The following is a 14,210-nucleotide window of genomic DNA, read 5'->3' on the forward strand; positions in this document are numbered from 1 at the left end:
GTGTCTGATTCTGTTTGTGTTTTTTGATGCCAGAAGCAAGCTGTCGTCTCAGTTTTTGCTTCCACCTTGTCCTGTCCTGGTCGGAGTCTGCATGGCAGGTGCAACCTGCATTATACTACGTTCTTTTGTTCCATTGACTACGTTGGAAGAGGATTTATGCCATTCCTGTTTTTATTAAAGAACTCTGTTTCTGTTAAAACCGTCTGGGTCTTCTACTCAAGTTCATAACACAAAAACAACAACATTAGCATGAATTTCGTCAATGCACCAGAAATATTTTCAGAGATTTGAGATAATTAACTTGTTCTCTGTAATATCGCATAGCTTTGAAATTGTTACATTACGTACTTTAATGGAAAATAGGCTGGTTTCTCAATTCATACCCTGATTTTGAGGGATTGCTTGACGATAAGCTTAGCAACCACGTGACTCAGCATGACAACATGAACACTGCGCCAACTAACTAAGCCCACTAACATAATAGCCCTAGACAGTAACAGTGTTATTTTTGTATGAAGGATGAGTCAGTGTTGACTTTGGCGCCAGTCCAGTGTTTGCACATATGTAGCACAGATTGCTTGCTAGCTAGCTAGGCTAACTACCTTTCTGGCAAGATAGAGCTTAATTACATTGCTGGTTAGCTAACCTAAACTCACCCCATTCCGTACAAATGTGCGCAACCGCGACATTCAAACGAGGCTGCAAAGAAAATTAATGGGACTGTAGCGACTGTGTTGACTTCAAAATCTGGGGTGTGAATTACATTTCTATTCAAGCGTTGATCGACATGGTAATGGCTCTATAGTTTTGGAGAAAAGTTGAATAAACTGACCCTCCGTTACATCGTGACGTGTCATGCCGTAACGTACAGCTTACAATCTCTCCACCAGGTGTAGCACTTCTCATCGTTAAAAACAATAAATGGACAGTGACGGGGTAAGGGTGGATACCTAGTCATTTTTTGCATCATCACTGCATGCGATCATGACTCTCAAAGCCTCTGTTGACTTCTTAAGATCACTTTAGCAATGCCCTAACAACCCGATTCAAATTCGACACAAACCGTCAAATATGTATGTAATGACACATTATATAAACTCTTTATAGTGTTTTATTTACATTTTAGAGGCGATAAGGTAATAAATTGGACAGATTGAGTGAAAGGCTGAATGATGTTCAATGAGCAGCTCATAGCGCCCTCTTCAGGCAACCATTGAAACATTATAAAAAATGACTGCAAATGAGCACACGTATTTCGTAATTCTATGTACACAATATCGGCGCTTTAAATGGTGGAATAAAGACTGATACAAATGTTTCTGTGAAAGGCTAACAACTGCAGATAATATCAGTCGGGCTCTAATTAATTGTGCATTTAATTTAACACACTGACCTATTGCTGTCCATTTCACTTGATGGATTTCACAAACGACAATCCAGCATCCAAACATTTTTTAAGAGTAATGTGTGAGTGAGCATGTCTAATGATCTGTGTGGAGCCTCACCACCAGATAAATGACTGTTCATTTTATGTGCAACTTCAGCTACACAACAAATTTCCATCAAACGTTGATTTTTTAACTGTGCTGTGTGTATCCTCACCACCAGGATGTCTTGGCTGATCTCCAGCCCCCAGTGTGCCAACTCCATCTGGGCCTCTGGGTTGGTGTTCTTCAGGAGCTGCTTCAGGGAGTGGGTGTGCTGCTCACTACTCACTCACATTGATGTGCATTGTCAGGTCCTGGGACGGTTAAACCGTCACTTTCATTCTATAACAATATAATTACTCTGACTTTGCCCTTCCCATTTAATCTCTGACGTGTCTGGGTTCAAATAGTATTTGTTTCTCCATCCCCAATACTTAGAGCACTACATTCAGCCTGTCTGGATTGCCAGCTGGGTTTATGGTGTACAATTTTTGGATTATTCAATTTATTTAATTGAGGCAGGAAAACTCAAGTAAGCACAACATTTGAAAGAAAACAATAGTAACCAGCTAATGTGTTATCAAATGCTACGTTATCAAAATCACTGTGCTGCCTTCATGGACTGTGGATGTCACAGAATGTAAATGTCACAGAAAATCCCCCAGGGAATAGAATGCATTGCTGACCCAATGATTTTACCGTCATGGCTCGGAAGTCCGTTCTCATTTGGTCAGGGATTCCAGTCATGAAGGAGAGCTCAGGCAGAAGCAGGATCATGCCGGTTATGACGTGCTGTAAGATAAAAACACTAAATTAAATAGAACCTATTGTATCTATATGGAGAAGAATGTCTCCAACTCCTCAATAGAAACTCAAAACGACTATTTATAAAGCATGTGTGATAGTAGAACATCAGTAAGAGCTATGAAAACAGAGTATGTTGAGATTAATCCCAACACTGACTCGCCCCATAACGTGGCCTTCTGTTTCAGGGTTGTTGGGTGTGTTAGCGCCAGCAAACGTGTCCTGCGGAATATTTGTATCTTTCCCCCTTGCTTGGACCTCTTTTTGGGTGGATGGATAAGAATGGGTTGGGCCATATCTTTTATGGTGATGCCGTAGTTTTTGCTGTTCATATTACAGGAAAAAGGTTGTAATACACACATAGGAAATACACTTGAATAACACACACGGCTCTGTTCAAAAACATAGATTAGTTGCCCGCTTGAGATTGAATGAATGGGCAACTTCAGACCCGGCCTTACCTGTAGTCGGCCATGTTGAAGGAAACTTTGAGGGATGCGGTAGGTGTGGTTGTTCTAGCGGGTGATGACAATGCTGCCGATCAGCTCTTTGGTGCACTCATCCCAGAAGCTCTCCCTGCTTTTCTGGTAGATCACTTTCCTGGGATGCAGAGGTCAAAAGGACACCACTAAAGGGCCCTGCAAGTTAGGCCCAATTGTTTCCAGCATATGGCCCTTATTGACCAAGACTAGACAACCCCCTCAGTCTCACAAGTCCCTGAGGTTGTTTTGAAGTGGTTGAGGCATACTCTGTGTCCAAATCTCTATGAGCAGGCTGATGCACTCCCTTCTAGAACTTGTCAACATTTGTTGAAATATGAGTGTATCAGTGGAAATGCTATTTTGCAAATATCTATGGCAAAAAGTGTTTTAAATTAGTATGAACTATAGTAGACAGTGCACCACGTGGGTATAAACACGATGTGTATGTATCTACACTGAGTATACCAAACATTAAGAACACCTTAATATTGACTTGCACCCCACAGTTGTGTTAAGTTGGCTGGATGTCCATTGGGTCGTGGACCATTCTTGATAAACATGGAAAACTGTTGAGTGTGGAAAACCCAGCAGCATTGCAGATCTTGCACAAACTGGTCGCCTGGTACCTACTACCATACCACGTTCAAAGGCACTTAAATCTTTGTCTTACCGATTCACCCTCAATGGGACAAGTAAGGTGACATCAATAAGGATCATAGTTTTCACCTGATTCACCTCGTCAGTCTGTCATGGAAAGAGCAGGTGTCCTTCATGTTTTTACACTCAGTGTACACCTCAAAATACTCTGTCCAGAGAACAGATTTATCATGCATATTTTAGAGTACTAGACAAGTTAGTCAGTGACGTAATGTAACCATTCTTCTAAGTGGTTAGGTTGAACTCACATGCAGTCAAGGACGGAGTCGTTTCACAGCACCTTTGGACACATCCACCTGGAAGTACAGGCTTCTGCCAGTGTGCATTCTGCACATTGAGTAACCTGGCCACACCTGCAGCCTAGAATATGAAGATGGAAACCAAGTGGCTTGAGTCAGCTGCTATTATCCTAGAGATTTCAGTTGGAGTATAATTTCTCAGTCTGTGGACAATTTGAATTCCTTCCGATGTTCCCAAGTATGACTGCGCTTTTTGGAACATAATGATTCCGCCCCACATGCTTCAGTCCCAGGATCCTCATTAACCTTCGGCAACACACAGTGAGAGAACACTAATGTCTCGTCTAACCAGACAAATTTAACATTTGCTGTAGCCAGCCAGGCTTTTTTTGGGGTTTATATATTTGATTTGTAAAATTAGCTACTTCAGTGAAAAGCTTGTTAGGATTTAGAGGAAATTGACCGTTTAAAAAGTCTGGTCTCATGTGTAAAACATTTGAGGCATCTCAAGAAAGCAATTGTGTTTTGCTTGAAGCTATCAAACGAGCACAATAGATGACTCCATGAAGAGAACAAGGGGAGATTAGCTAAATTCAGACGACATGCTGCAATTTAGGGCAGGTTTTCCCCAGAGAACGTCTCTCATAGGTAGACCGCAGGCCTTTTAAAAACCACCTCCAATTTCTCAAAATGTAAAAAGATCAATTGGTGGTGGACCATTAGCGGCTCATATTGCAGCACTGGGGTGTATTTTTTTGAGACCAAATGGAAGACAACATACTGTAAACAGGGAGGGACTACCTGAACCTGTCCAATAAGAACCATTGTTTTCTGTTGTAAAATGTTTTGCTATGATGTGCCCTAATGAAGGCTGCATTGTTATTTCTACAGCAGATATTTTTCACAGGATTGTTGCTCTTTTTGTCCCTAATACATGTACTTATGTGAAAGTGACATGGTACTGATAGACTGCCTCGTTTCTGCAGCCAATGGTGATATGGTTTGAGCCTATGTGCAATGTTACTCCTTTGGCACCAATCTTTGGCAATGGTTTACTGAAAAAGGAGAAAATAACCATTCAATAACAAGGTCTAACAGTCATAAAACACACAATTCATAATATAATGAGCTCCAACAGTATTGGGACAGTGACACATGTTGTTGTTGTTTTGGCTCTGTACTCCAGCACTTTGGAATTGAGGGTATTTTCATCCATATCGGGTGGACCGTTTTAGAAATGACAGCACAGTTTGTACATAGTACCCCATTTTAGGGGACCAAAAGTGTTGGGACAAATTCACTTATGTATATTATAGTAAAAAGTAAAGTATTTGGTCCCATAGTCATAGCACGGAATGACTAATAATAATAATATATCCCATTTAGCAGACGCTTTTGTCCAAAGCGACTTACAAGTCGGCTGGGGCCACTACTGCATATGGGTGGCCCCAGTGGGAAACGAACCCACGACGCTTGGCGTTGCAAGCGCCATGCTCTACCGACTGAGCCACACAGGACCCCTCGACTACATCGAGTTTGTGACTTCCTTTAGAAATTGCATGCATTACACCTTTCTTTATTTGCACAATTTCTCTTGTAAGTGTCCAATTACCAAAAACGACATTCGGTAGCTACTAGCCATCCTTGTATAACTTTATGAGCTGGATTTGCCTGTCTTTGCAATTAGTTTGTTCGTTTTCACTCATTAGAATTGAGCTTTTAGTTTGTACTAATTTAGTTTGCATTCTGGTAATAGCATTCTGGTAATAGCATTCTGGTAATAACATTCTAGTAATATAGGCTTTTTCTTGCACTTTTAGCGCCCCCTTGTCTGCTATGCTGTTAATACCGTAAATTCCGGGATAAGAGAAGGACGGTATGACAATATAGAAATCTGGATAGCGCCCAAGCCTACCTTATAGTCCTTGGAACATTTTCAAGTCCAAAGTGCTGGAGTAAAGAGCCAAAACAACAACAATAATGGTCACTGTCCCAATAGTTTTGGAGCTCACTGTATACAAATACATTTCTGCCTCATCATTTGATTGCCTTCAACAAAAGTAAAGTCATTTATAGCAACAATAACAACATAATTTACTTCATAACAATATATGTTTTCAGAACATGGTTTGACCAATACTGGTATTTAGTTACTATATGGATTGTACTTACCAGGTGGCCTCCATTTTAAGTTCTCCCTCAGTTGGACATCTACCTGGAGCCATGTGGGCCTCTTTGGGTGGGGAAGAGGGGAATCAGCGAAGACAGGATGGGGCCAGGAGGAAGAGCAGGGGCCACAGTGGGCCCCCTTCCAGTACCCAAGGGGCATTGATGTTCATCCCATTCCCATCATCTGAGATGGCAGACCTCGGCCAAGGAAGCTGCAGACAGAGACAGACACATTACAAGTTCTTAGTTGATCGAAAACACCATCCACAACATAAGTGTGACATAATATGTAGAAGAAAATAAAAATCGGAAAATATTTAAATATTTGTTTTTATATAACTAATAAGATCTATTATCTAATTCAATATTACTGCTTATCAATTTGTCTGAAGAGAATGGCTCTATTTGTATTGTCTGGCCTAGACAGTTCCTTGAATTATTATAGGGAATGAACCATGACAATAACAAATCACATTAGGGCTGCACAATTAATTGTAATATTGACATATGCAATACCCATATTGTAAGGATATCTTTATTGCAATATTTGGAAACAGCCAAGCCTGGTCCTGGCCGCTCTGCGGCCCTAAGCAAGGCAGAAAATCCCTCCCATACCCCTGCAAATCTAGAATAGTCCCAGTAAGATAAATGAAAAATCTGAACCAATCATAGACATTTATAATTTGGTTGGGAAAGCCGGTCCAGACTACATCCCCAAAAAATGATCCACCAGTCTGGACGCACACAAAAAATAGGGGAAGGGTCCGGACAGGATAAAAAAAGACGTCATTGATCACTGGGGTAAAATCCTTACAATGTCAGCCTGCAATGAAATTGTATGAATGCCCATTCTGTGGTAGGGCCTACTGTTTGTAAAACAGGCAGTTGTGTTGGCTTTATTAGTCCTGATTCCTGTGACTACTTGATTTGGCTATTTAACAATAGAACCACCTGCCCTTTCAGCATACAGTGCATTCAGAAAGGATTCAGACCTGCTGACTTTTTCCATATTTTGTAACGTTACAGCCTTATATAGCTGAAAATAGCTGTGCAGCAACGCTCCCCATCCAACCTGACCGAGCATGAGAGGATCTGCAGAGAAGAATGGGTGAAACTCGCCAAATACCAGTTTCTAATAATTGTTTACAGATTATTTTCACTTACAATTCACTGTATCACAATTCCCCCGTGGGTCAGAAGTATACATACACTAAGTTGACTGTACCTTTAAACAGCTTGGAAAATTTCAGAAAATTATGTCATGACTTTGGAAGCTTCTGATAGGCTAATTGACATCATTTGAGTCAATTTACATTTACATTTACATTTAAGTCATTTAGCAGACGCTCTTATCCAGAGCCACTTACAAATTGGTGAATTCACCTTCTGACATCCAGTGGAACAGCCACTTTACAATAGTGCATCTAAATCATTAAGGGGGGGTGAGAAGGATTATTATCTTATCCTAGGTATTCCTTGAAGAGGTGGGGTTTCAGGTGTCTCCGGAAGGTGGTGATTGACTCCGCTGTCCTGGCGTCGTGAGGGAGTTTGTTCCACCATTGGGGCCAGAGCAGCGAACAGTTTTGACTGGGCTGAGCGGGAACTGTACTTCCTCAATGGTAGGGAGGCGAGCAGGCCAGAGGTGGATGAACGCAGTGCCCTTGCTTGGGTGTAGGGCCTGATCAGAGCCTGAGGTACTGCGGGGTGCCGTTCCCTCACAGCTCCGTAGGCAAGCACCATGGTCTTGTAGCGGATGCGAGCTTCAACTGAAGCCAGTGGAGAGAGCGGAGGAGCGGGGGTGACGTGAGAGAACTTGGGAAGGTTGAACACCAGACGGCTGCGGCGTCTGGGATGAGTTGTAGGGGCTTAATGGCACAGGCAGGGAGCCCAGCCAACAGCGAGTTGCAGTAATCCAGACGGGAAATGACAAGTGCCTGGATTAGGACCTGCGCCGCTTCCTGTGTGAGGCAGGGTCGTACTCTGCGGATGTTGTAGAGCATGAACCTACAGGAACGGGCCACCGCCATGATGTTGGTTGAGAACGACAGGGTGTTGTCCAGATCACGCCAAGGTTCTTAGCGCTCTGGGAGGACGACACAACGGAGTTGTCAACCGTGATGGCGAGGTCATGGAACGGGCAGTCCTTCCCGGGAGGAAGAGCAGCTCCGTCTTGCCGAGGTTCAGCTTGAGGTGGGATGGTCATCCACACTGATATGTCTGCCAGACATGCAGAGATGCGATTCGCCACCTGGTCATCAGAAGGGGGAAAGGAGAAGATTAATTGTGTGTCACCTGCATAGCAATGATAGGAGAGACCATGTGAGGTTATGACAGAGCCAAGTGACTTGGTGTATAGCGAGAATAGGAGAGGGCCTAGAACAGAGCCCTGGGGACACCAGTGGTGAGAGCGCTGGCGAGGAGACAGATTCTCGCCACGCCACCTGGTAGGAGCGACCTGTCAGGTAGGACGCAATCCAGAAGCGTGGGCCGCGCCGGAGATGCCCAACTCGAGAGGGTGGGAGAGGAGGATCTGATGGTTCACAGTATCAAGGCAGCCGATAGGTCTAGAAGGATGAGAGCAGAGGAGAGAGAGTTAGCTTTAGCAGTGCGGAGCGCCTCCGTGGGATACAGAGAAGAGCAGTCTCAGTTGAATGACTAGTCTTGAAACCTGACTGATTTGATCAAGAAGGTCATTCTGAGAGAGATAGTGGGAGAGCTGGCCAAGGACGGCACGTTCAAGAGTTTTGGAGAGAAAAGAAAGAAGGGATACTGGTCTGTAGTTGTTGACATCGGAGGGATCGAGTGTAGGTTTTTTTTCAGAAGGTGCAACTCTCGCTCTCTTGAAGACGGAAGGGACGTAGCCAGCGGTCAGGGATGAGTTGATGAGCGAGGTGAGGTAAGGGAGAAGGTCCCCGGAGATGGTCTGAGAAGAGAGGAGGGGATAGGGTCAAGCGGGCAGGTTGTTGGGCGGCCGGCCGTCACAAGAAGCGAGATTTCATCTGGAGAGAGAGGGGAGAAAGAGGTCAGAGCACAGGGTAGGCAGTGTGAGCAGAACTAGCGGTGTCGTTTGACTTAGCAAACGAGGATCGGATGTCGTCACCTTCTTTTTCAAAATGGTTGACGAAGTCATCTGCAGAGAGGGAGGAAGGGGGGAAGGGAGGAGGATTCAGGAGGGAGGAGAAGGTGGCAAAGAGCTTCCTAGGTTAGAGGCAGATGCTTGGAATTTAGAGTGGTAGAAAGTGGCTTTAGCAGCAGAGACAGAGGAGGAAAATGTAGAGAGGAGGGAGTGAAAGGATGCCAGGTCCGCAGGGAGGCGAGTTTTCCTCCATTTCCGCTCGGCTGCCCGGAGCTCTGATCTGTGAGCTCGCAATGAGTCATCGAGCCACGGAGCGGGAGGGGAGGACCGAGCCGGCCTGGAGGATAGGGGGACATAGAGAGTCAAAGGATGCAGAAAGGGAAGAGAGGAGGGTTGAGGAGGCAGACTCAGGAGAAAGGTTGGAGAAGGTATGAGCAGAGGGAAGAGATGATAGGATGGAAGAGGAGAGAGTAGCGGGGGGAGAGAGAGCGAAGGTTGGGACGGCGATACCATCCGAGTAGGGGCAGTGTGGGAAGTGTTGGATGAGAGCGAGAGGGAAAAGGATACAAGGTAGTGGTCGGAGACTTGGAGGGGAGTTGCAATGAGGTTAGTGGAAGAACAGCATCTAGTAAAGATGAGGTCGAGCGTATTGCCTGCCTTGTGAGTAGGGGGAAGGTGAGAGGGTGAGGTCAAAAGAGGAGAGGAGTGGAAAGAAGGAGGCAGAGAGGAATGAGTCAAAGGTAGACGTGGGGAGGTTAAAGTCGCCCAGGACTGTGAGAGGTGAGCCGTCCTCAGGAAAGGAGCTTATCAAGGCATCAAGCTCATTGATGAACTCTCCGAGGGAACCTGGAGGGCGATAAATGATAAGGATGTTAAGCTTGAAAGGGCTGGTAACTGTGACAGCATGGAATTCAAAGGAGGCGATAGATAGATGGGTAAGGGAGAGAGAGAGAATGACCACTTGGGAGAGATGAGGATCCCGGTGCCACCACCCCGCTGACCAGAAGCTCTCGGGGTGTGCGAGAACACGTGGGCGGACGAAGAGAGAGCAGTAGGAGTAGCAGTGTTATCTGTGGTGATCCATGTTTCCGTCAGTGCCAGGAAGTCGAGGGACTGGAGGGAGGCATAGGCTGAGATGAACTCTGCCTTGTTGGCCGCAGATCGGCAGTTCCAGAGGCTACCGGAGACCAGGAACTCCACGTGGTCGGCGCGCTGGGACCACCAGATTAGGCCCTGCGGCCACGCGGTGTGGAGCGTTTGTATGGTCTGTGCAGAGAGGAGAGAACAGGGATAGATAGACACATAGTTGACAGGGTACAGAAGAGGCTACGCTAATGCAAAGGAGATTGGAATGACAAGTGGACTACACGTCTCTAATGTTCAGAAAGTTAAGCTTACGTAGCAAGAATCTTATAGACTAAAATGATTGAAATGGTACAGTACTGCTGGAGTAGGCTAGCTGGTAGTGGCTGCGATGTAGCTAACCTAGAAAATCGCTCTAGGCTAAACAATTGACTTAGATACAAAGACGGCTATGTAGCTAGCTAGCTACGATCAAACAAAACAAACCGTTGTACTGTAATAGTTACTACAGTGCTGTTATTCGGGGGCTAGCTGGCCAGCCACGTTAAGAGAACGACAATAGCTGGCCAGCTAACCTAGAAAATCGCTCTAGGCTACACAATTGTCTTAGATACAAAGACGGCTATGTAGCTAGCTAGCTACGATCAAACAAAACAAACCGTTGTACTGTAATAGTTACTACAGTGCTGTTATTCGGGGCTAGCTGGCTAGCTACGTTGAAAGACCGACAATAGCTGGCCAGCTAACCTAGAGAATCGCTCTAGACTACACAATTGTCAATTGGAGGTGTACCTGTGGAAGTATTATTCACCTCAAATCTGAAAACCACGATAGAAGCTAGCCAGTTTACTGGCTAACGTTAGTATTCAGCTAACCACGGTTGGTGGTCATTAGGCATCCTTGGCCCGAAAAGCTATCGGCAGTTTTGTACAACGCAAATCAGACCAGAGCATACCGGACCTATTTTCTCTATATCTGTTATGTACTTGAGTGAAGACCCAAAAAAGCGGTTTAACAGAAACAGAGTTCTTTTAATGAAAAAACAGGAATGGCATAGATCCTCTTCCGACGTTGTCAATGGCACAATAGAATACCCGCAGAGAGGGTGACAAATGAAACATAAAGTCCCTCTGATGAATAGCTGGGTAGCGGCGACAGGATGCAGGTCGCTCTGGGTCGGTGCGGGTCACAGAGGAACGGTGGTAGCTGATCACACGTAGCATATGATGAACAGGACACGGTGCAAACAAAAGATAGTTAGTAGTGTACAGGATGCACCTGCCAGGCAGACTCCGACAGGATAGGACTAGGAGGAAGCAAACGAGACGATAGCTTGCTTCTGGCATGAGAAACACAAACGAGAATCTGACACCGAAAGTAGCAGGAACAGAGAGAGAAATAGAGACCTAATCAGAGGGAAAAAGGGAACAGGTGGGGAAAGGGTGAACGAGCTAGTTAGGGGAGATGAGGAACAGCTGGAGAAGGAGAGAAAGAGAAGGTAACCTAATAAGACCAGCAGAGAGAGACAGAGTGAAGAGAAAGGACAGGAACAGACATAATAAGACATGACAGTACCCCCCACTCACCGAGCGCCTCCTGGCGCACTCGAGAGGAAACCTGGCGGCAACGGAGGAAATCATCGATCAGCGAACAGTCCAGCACGTCCCGAGAGGGAACCCAACTCCTCTCCTCAGGACCGTACCCCTCCCAATCCACTAGGTACTGATGACCACGGCCCCGAGGACGCATGTCCAAAATCTTACGAACCCTGTAGATAGGTGCGCCTCGACAAGGATGGGGGGAGGGACGAGCGGGGCAAGAACGGGCTTAACACAGGAGACATGGAAGACCGGGGTGAACGCGACGAAGATATCGCTGGAGAAGAAGTCGCACTGCGACAGGATTAATGACTTGAGAAATACGGAACGGACTAATGAACCGCGGGGTCAACTTGCGAGAAGCTGTCTTAAGGGGAAGGTTCTGAGTGGAGAGCCATACTCTCTGACCGCAACAATATCTAGGACTCTTGGTTCTACGCTTATTAGCGGCCCTCACAGTCTGCGCCTATAACGGCAAAGTGCCGACCTGACCCCTTCCAGGTGCGCTCGCAACGCTGGACAAAAGCCTGAGCGGAGGGGACGAGGACTCGCGAGCTGAGATGAGAACAGCGGAGGTTGGTACCCGAGGCTACTCTGAAAAGGAGATAGACCGGTAGCAGACGAAGGAAGCGAGTTGTGGGCGACTCTGCCCAGGGAGCTGTTCTGACCAAGACGCAGGGTTACGAAAAGAAAGACTGCGTAAGATGCGACCAACAGTCTGATTGGCCCGTTCGGCTTGACCGTTAGACTGGGGATGGAAGCCGGACGAGAGACTGACGGAAGCCCCAATCAAACGGCAAAACTCCCTCCAAAATTGAGACGTGAACTGCTGGCCTCTGTCCGAAACGACGTCTGACGGAAGGCCATGAATTCGAAAACATTCTCGATAATGATCTGAGCCGTCTCCCTTAGCAGAAGGGAGCTTAGCGAGAGGAATGAAATGAGCCGCCTTAGAGAATCTATCGACAACCGTAAGAATAACTGTCTTCCCGCTGATGAAGGCAGTCCGGTGATAAAATCTAAAGCTATGTGAGACCACGGTCGAGAGGGAATGGGAAGCGGTCTGAGACGGCCGGCAGGAGGAGAGTTCCCAGATTTAGTCTGCGCGCAGACCGAACAAGCAGCGACAAATCGACGCGTCACGTTCCCGAGTGGGCCACCAGAAACGCTGGCGAATGGAAGCAGCTGTACCCGAACGCCGGGGTGGCCGGCTAACTTGGCAGAGTGGGCCCACTGAAGAACGGCCTGACGAGTAGGAACGGGAACGAACAGAAGGTTCCTTTGGACAAGCTCGCGGCGACGGAGTGTGAGTGAGTGCTTGCTTTACCTGCCTCTCAATTCCCCAGACAGTCAACCCGACAACACGCCCCTCAGGGAGAATCCCCCTCGGGGTCGGTGGAGACCTCAGAAGAACTGAAGAGACGAGATAAAGCATCAGGCTTGGTGTTTTTTGAGCCCGGACGATAAGAAATAACGAACTCGAAACGAGCGAAAAACAGAGCCCAACGAGCCTGACGCGCATTAAGTCGTTTGGCTGAACGGATGTACTCAAGGTTCCTATGGTCAGTCCAAACGACAAAAGGAACGGTCGCTCCCAACCACTGTCGCCATTCGCCTAGGGCTAAGCGGATGGCGAGCAGTTCGCGATTACCAACATCATAATTACGTCTGACGGCGATAAGCGATGAGAAAAACGCGCAAGGATGGACCTGCCGTCAGAGAGGGAGCGCTGAGAAAGAATGGTATTCCCACGCCCACCTCTGACGCGTCAACCTCAACAACAAACTGTCTAGAGATGTCAGGTGTAACAAGAATAGGTGCGGATGTAAACGATTCTTGAGAAGATCAAAAGCTCCCTGGGCGGAAACGGACCACTTAAAGCACGTCTTAACAGAAGTAAGGGCTGTGAGGGGAGCTGCCACCTGACCGAAATTACGGATGAAACGACGATAGAAATTCGCGAAGCCAAGAAAGCGCTGCAGCTCGACGCGTGACTTAGGAACGGGCCAATCAATGACAGCCTGGACCTTAGCGGGATCCATCTTAATGCCCTCAGCGGAAATAACGGAACCGAGAAAGGGACAGAGGAGGCATGAAAAGTGCACTTCTCAGCCTTCACATAAAGACAGTTCTCTAAAGGCGTTGGAGGACGTGTCGCACGTGCTGAACATGAATCGGGAGAGACGGTGAAAAAATCAGGATATCGTCCATGTAAAACGAAAACAAAAATGTTCAGCATGTCTTCTCAGGACGTCGTTAACTAGTGCCTGAAAGACAGCTGGAGCGTTAACGAGGCCGAAAGGGAAGAACCCGGTATTCAAAGTGCCCTAACGGAGTGTTAAACGCCTTCCACTCGTCCCCTCCCTGATGCGCACGAGATGGTAGGCGTTAAGGTCCAATTTGGTGAAAAACTTGGCTCCCTGCAGGATCTCAAGGCTGAAGACATAAGAGGAAGCGGATAAACGATTCTTAACTGTTATGTCATTCAGCCCTCGATAATCCACGCATGGGCGCAGAGACCCGTCCTTTCTGAACAAAAACCCGCCCCGGCGGGAGAGGAGGAGGAGACTATGGTACCGCGCCAGAGCGACAGACAAATAATCCTCGAGAGCCTTACGTTCGGGAGCCGACAGAGAGTATAATCTACCCGGGGAGTAGTTCCCGGAAGGAGATCA

The 14,210-nt window shown here is 46.6% G+C and overlaps 1 pseudogene; it reads right to left on the reverse strand.

Moving 5' to 3' along the window:
* Nucleotides 1-1,602: 1,602 nt before the first annotated feature.
* On the reverse strand, nt 1,603-5,795 carry LOC135534672 (piwi-like protein 2; annotated as a pseudogene).
* Between the last annotated feature and the right edge of the window lie 8,415 nt (nt 5,796-14,210).

Source organism: Oncorhynchus masou, unplaced genomic scaffold, assembly GCF_036934945.1.
Source record: "Oncorhynchus masou masou isolate Uvic2021 unplaced genomic scaffold, UVic_Omas_1.1 unplaced_scaffold_3785, whole genome shotgun sequence".
In the NCBI taxonomy this organism is placed as follows: domain Eukaryota; kingdom Metazoa; phylum Chordata; class Actinopteri; order Salmoniformes; family Salmonidae; genus Oncorhynchus; species Oncorhynchus masou.